Source organism: Dromiciops gliroides, chromosome 3 (genome assembly GCF_019393635.1).
Source record: "Dromiciops gliroides isolate mDroGli1 chromosome 3, mDroGli1.pri, whole genome shotgun sequence".
In the NCBI taxonomy this organism is placed as follows: Eukaryota; Metazoa; Chordata; class Mammalia; order Microbiotheria; family Microbiotheriidae; genus Dromiciops; species Dromiciops gliroides.
In genome coordinates this window covers 400,194,199-400,199,834 of record NC_057863.1, presented here as the reverse complement: position 1 = coordinate 400,199,834, position 5,636 = coordinate 400,194,199, and positions in this window count along the sequence as shown.

Here is a 5,636-nt window from a genome sequence, read left to right as displayed (position 1 = left end):
CTTTCCACTGACCCTGCCATAGAACCCTTCTACACATAGTATCTCCCCAATTTGAATGTGAGATCCCTAAGAGCTGACTGGTTTTTCAACTTGCTTCTTCGGCATTTAGCACAGTTCTTGGCACAAAATAAGCAATTTTTAAAATGTTTTCTCATTAATCTATTCACAAATATCATACAGAAGCCATTTATAATAGTATCTAAGTCAATAATAATAATGTTAAGCAGAACAAAGCCAAGTATAAATCCCTTGGACATTCTAGTGGAGGTCTCCTTCCAAGATGACTTTGAAACATTAATTCCTGCTCTTTCATTCCAAACATTAAACCAATTCTAAGTCTATCTATATCACCTAACCTACATCTGCCCATCTTTTTTTTTATCAACATAAAAGATCATTATACTTTAAATGTTTAAAAATATGTATAATGTGTAATACCTGTGGTAGATCTTTCCATTTTACACAGTTATAGTCATTGTGTATATTTTTCCTGATTCTGCTTCCATAATTTTGCATCAGTTCATAGAAATCTCCATATGCTTCTTTCTAATGGCCATATTCATTGTTTCTTAAAGCACAGTAAAATTCTATTACATTCATGTGCCACATTTTGTTTAATCATTCCCCAATTAGCGTAGCATGAACTATTTGAAAAATATAGTTATTATATATAACTATATATATAGTTCATTATATATAAAGTATGATTAAAATTTTGCTAAAATCTAAGTTGGTTAGTGACTTTTCTGTGAAGCTACATTGTTATCTCCAAACAACTCATTTTTCCTTCTCACAGGAATTGTTTCCCTTTTTGTCTTCAGATTTTCCTTCTTAAAAATTTCCTTTTGGGGCAGAGCCAAGATGGTGGAGAGGAATCAGCAAGGTGCCTGAGCTCTCCTTCTGTTCCCTCAAAAAGAACATTAAATCAAGCCTCTGGACGGATTCTGAAACTACAGAACCTGCAAAGAGACAGAGAGACACAGTCTTACAACCAGAGATAATTTAGAAGACTTCAGGAAAAGGTCGGTCTGACTCAGGCAAAAGGGAGGCCCAGCACAGGGCAGCAGCCCAGCACCGAGGGGGTCAGGGAAAGTCAGCAGGAGCTGAGGGCCACAGCCAAACAACTGAGGCCCCTGGAACCTGGTTCAAAATGCTGGTGGCCAAGAAGGACAGTGGAAAAACCTACCTGCACCAGCTGAGAGGGCAAGTTGCCAGCTCTGGGGCCATGAACAGGACAGGAGTGACCAGGCACACTGACCTAGCACACTCAGACAGGAAGTACAGGGGGGCGAACTGCACACACTATAAAGGCCTCAGAGTAAAAAGCCGGTCACACAGCACCTATACCCCTGCACAAGAAGCCCAAAACAGGGACCCTGGTGCCCCCAGAGCAGACCTCAACTTAAAAAATAAATAAATGAGCTGCAATAATGAGTAAAGCAAAAAAGAGCCCTCTCCATTGAGTTTCTATATCAATAGGGAAGAAGCAAACACAAACTCATATGAGGACAATACCCTCAAATTGCCTACATGTGAAGCCTCACAAGGGAAGGTGAATTGGTCTCAAGAACATCCTGGAAGAGCTCAAAAGGATTTTAAAATCAACTGAGAGAGGTAGAAGAAAAAATGGGGAGAGAAATGAAAGCAAAACAAGAATTATGAAAAAAGAATCAGCAGCTTGGAAAAGGAAGCACAAAGATTGACTGCAGAAAACAATTCCATAAAAAATGCATTGGGCCAAATGGAAAAAAAGGTGCATAATTTCACTGAAGAAAACAATGCCTTAAAAAATTCATTTGGGGGGCAGCTAGGTGGCAAAGTGAATAAAGCACTGGCCTTGGATTTAGGAGTAGCCGGAGTACCCAAGTTCAAATCCAGCCTCAGACACTTGACACTTAACTAGCTGTGTAACCCTGGGCAAGTCACTTAACCCTCACTGCCCTGCAAAAAAATTTTTTAAAAAAATTCATTTAGCCAAATGGAAAAAAAAGTACATAATCTCACTGAAGAAAACAATGCCTTAAAAATTAAAATTGGACAGTTGGAAGATAAGGAATCCATGAGACACCAGGAATCAGTCAAGCAGAATCAAAAGAATGAAAAAATAGAAGAAAATGTGCAATACCTCATTGGAAAGACAACTGATCTGGAAAACAGATCCAGGAGAGACAATCTGAGAATCATTGGACTGACTGAAAGCTACAACCAGAAAAAGAATCTAGACACCATATTCTAGGAAATTATTAAGGAAAACTGCCCTGATATCATAAAATCAGAGGATAAAATCATCATTGAAAGAATCCACCGATCACCTCCTGAAAGAGACCCCAAAAGGAAAACTCCAAAGAATATTGTAGCCAAATTCCAGAATTATCAGGTGAAGGAGAAAATACCCTAAGCAGCCAGAATGAAGCAATTTAAATATCATGGAGCCACAGTCAGGATTGCTCAGGACCTGACAGCTTCAACATTAAAGGACCGCAAGGCTTGGAATATGATATTCCGGAAGGCAAAGGAGCTTGGATTGCAGCCAAGAATCTATTACCCAGCAAAAATGTGCATTCTCTTTCAGGGGAAAAGATGGACATTCAACGACATTGGTAACTTTCAATCTTTCCTGACGAAAAGACCAGAACTGAAAAGAAAAGAACCAGAAAATTCAATCTTAACATACAAGACTCAAGAGAAGTTTAAAAAGGTAAAGAGAGGGGGAAAAAAAGGTTACTCAATTAGGTTAAACTGTTTATATCCCTACATGGGAAGATAATACTCATGACTCTTAAGTACTGTAAATGTATTTGGGCAGAGAGAAGGACTTTACACAGAGGATATAAATATAAATTGTCTTTGATGTGAAAGAAAATTAAGGGGTTAAAAAGGGAGTCTATAGGGAGGAGAGGAAAGGGGAGGTGGAATGGTGTGAATTATATCATATGAAGAGGTAAAAAAAAAAACCTATTACAATAGAAGGAAAGAAAGGAGGGGTGAACATTGTTTCAACCCTACTCTCATTAGATTTGATTTGAAGAGGGGATAACATATACGTTCATTGGGATAAAGAAACTTAGTTCATTCTTTTTTTTTTTTTGCGGGGCAATGGGGGTTAAGTGACTTGCTCAGGGTCACACAGCTAGTAAGTGTCAAGTCTGAGGCCGGATTTGAACTCAGGTACTCCTGAATCCAGGGCTAGTGTTTTATCCACTGTGCCACCTAGCCAGCCCATTAGCTCATTCTTTAAGGAAGCAAAAGGGGAAGGGAAAGGGGGGGGGGGGGGGCGGGGAACGGATAGAAGGGAGGAAAAAAGCAAGGGAGAAAAGGGTAAAGAAAATAGAGGGGGTGATAAAAAGGGAGGGCAGATTGGGGGAGGCAGGGGTAAGAAGTAAAATGTCAGTGAGGAGGAATAGGGTGAAAGAAGGGGGGAAAAGTACAAAGGGGATAAATAGAATGGAGGGGAAAAGAGAGTCAGTAATAATAACTGTGAATGTGAATGGGATGAACTCTGCTATAAAACGGAAGCGAATTGCAGAGTGGATTAAAAACCAGAATCCTACAATATGCTGTTTACAAGAAACGCTTCAGCTAAAGTAAAAAAAAGCAGAGGTAGCAATCCTTATCTCAGACAAAGCACAGGCAAAAATAGATCTCATTAAAAGAGATAAGGAAGGAAATTACATCTTGCTAAAAGGTACTATAGATAATGAAGTAATATCAATATTAAATATTTATGCACCAAGTGGTACAGCATCCAAATTCTTAGAGGATAAGTTAAATGAATTACAAGAAGAATTAGACATTAATACTACACTAGTGGGGGATCTGAATCTCCCCCTCTCAGAATTAGATACATCTAGCCGAAAAATAAATAAGAAAGAAGTGAAAGAGGTGAATAGATTACTAGAAAAGTTAGACATGATAGATGTCTGGAGAAAACTGAATGGGGATAGAAAGGAATATACCTTTTTCTCAGCAGTACATGGCACATTTTCAAAAATTGACCATGTATTAGGGCACAAAAACATCATAGTCAAATGTAGAAAGGCAGAAATAGTAAATGCATCCTTCTCAGATCATGATGCAATAAAAATTACATGTAAGAAAGAACCAGGGAAAAGTAGAATGAAAATCAATTGGAAACTAAATAATTTCATTCTAAAGAATGAATGGGCCAAACAAATCATAGAAACAATCAATAACTATATCCAAGAGAATGACAATAATGAGACAACATACCAAAATCTTTGGGATGCAGCCAAAACAGTGCTTAGGGGAAAATTTATAGCTCTAAATGCTTACATGAATAAAAAAGAGAAAGAGGAGATTAATGAATTGGGCACGCAACTTAAAAAGCTAGAAAAAGAGCAAATTAGAAATCCCCAATTAGATACTAAACTAGAGATCCTGAAAATTAAAGGAGAAATTAATAAGATTGAAAGCAAAAAAAACTATAGAATTAATCAATAAAACTAAGAGCTGGTTTTTATGAAAAAACAATAAAAGAGATAAAATATTGGTTAATTTGATTTAAAAAAAAAGAAAGAGGAAAACCAAATTACCAGTATCAAAAATGAAAAGTGTGATGTTACCACCAATGAAGTGGAAATTAAATCAATAATTAGGAATTATTTTTCCCAACTGTATGCCAATAAATTTGACAATCTAAATGAAATGGATGAATATTTACAAAAATACAAACTGCCCAGGTTAACTGAAGAGGAAATAAAATCCTTAAATAAACCCATATTAGAAAAAGAGATTGAACAAGCCATTAATGCCCTAACAAAAAATCCCCAGGGCCAGATGGGTTTACAGGTGAATTTTACCAAACATTTAAAGAACAATTAATTCCAATATTATACAAATTATTTGGAAAAATAGGTGAAGAAGGAGTTCTACCAAATTCATTTTATGACACAAATATGGTGGTGATACCAAAACCAGGCAAAGCAAAAACAGAGAAAGAAAATTATAGTCCAATTTCCCTAATGAATATTAAATAATATTAAATCTTAAATAAGATATTAGCAAGGAGATTACAGCAAGTGATCACCAGGATAATACACTATGACTAGGTGGGATTTATACCAGGAATGCAGGGCTGGTTCAACATTAGGAAAACTATTAACATAATCAACCACAGCAATAAGAAAACCAATCAAAATCATATGATTATCTCAATAGATGCAGAGAAAGCTTTTGACAAAGTACAGCACCCATTCCTAATAAAAACACTAGAGAGTTTAGGAATAGGTGGAGCTTTCCTTAAAATAATAAACAATATCTACCTAAAACCATCAGCAAGTATTATATGCAATGGAGATAAATTAGAGGCCTTCCCAATAAGATCAGGGGTGAAACAGGGATGTCCATTATCACCCCTATTATTTAATATTGTCCTAGAAATGTTAGCTTTAGCAATCAGAGAAGAAAAAGGAATTAAAGGAATTAGAATGGGCAAGGAAGAAACAAAACTATCACTCTTTGCAGATGATATGATGGTATACTTAAAGAATCCTAGAGAATCAACTCAAAAATTACTTGAAACAATTAACAACTTTAGCAAAGTAGCAGGATATAAAATAAATCATCAGCATTTCTATACATGACCAACAAAGTCCAGCAGCAAGAGATAGAAAGAG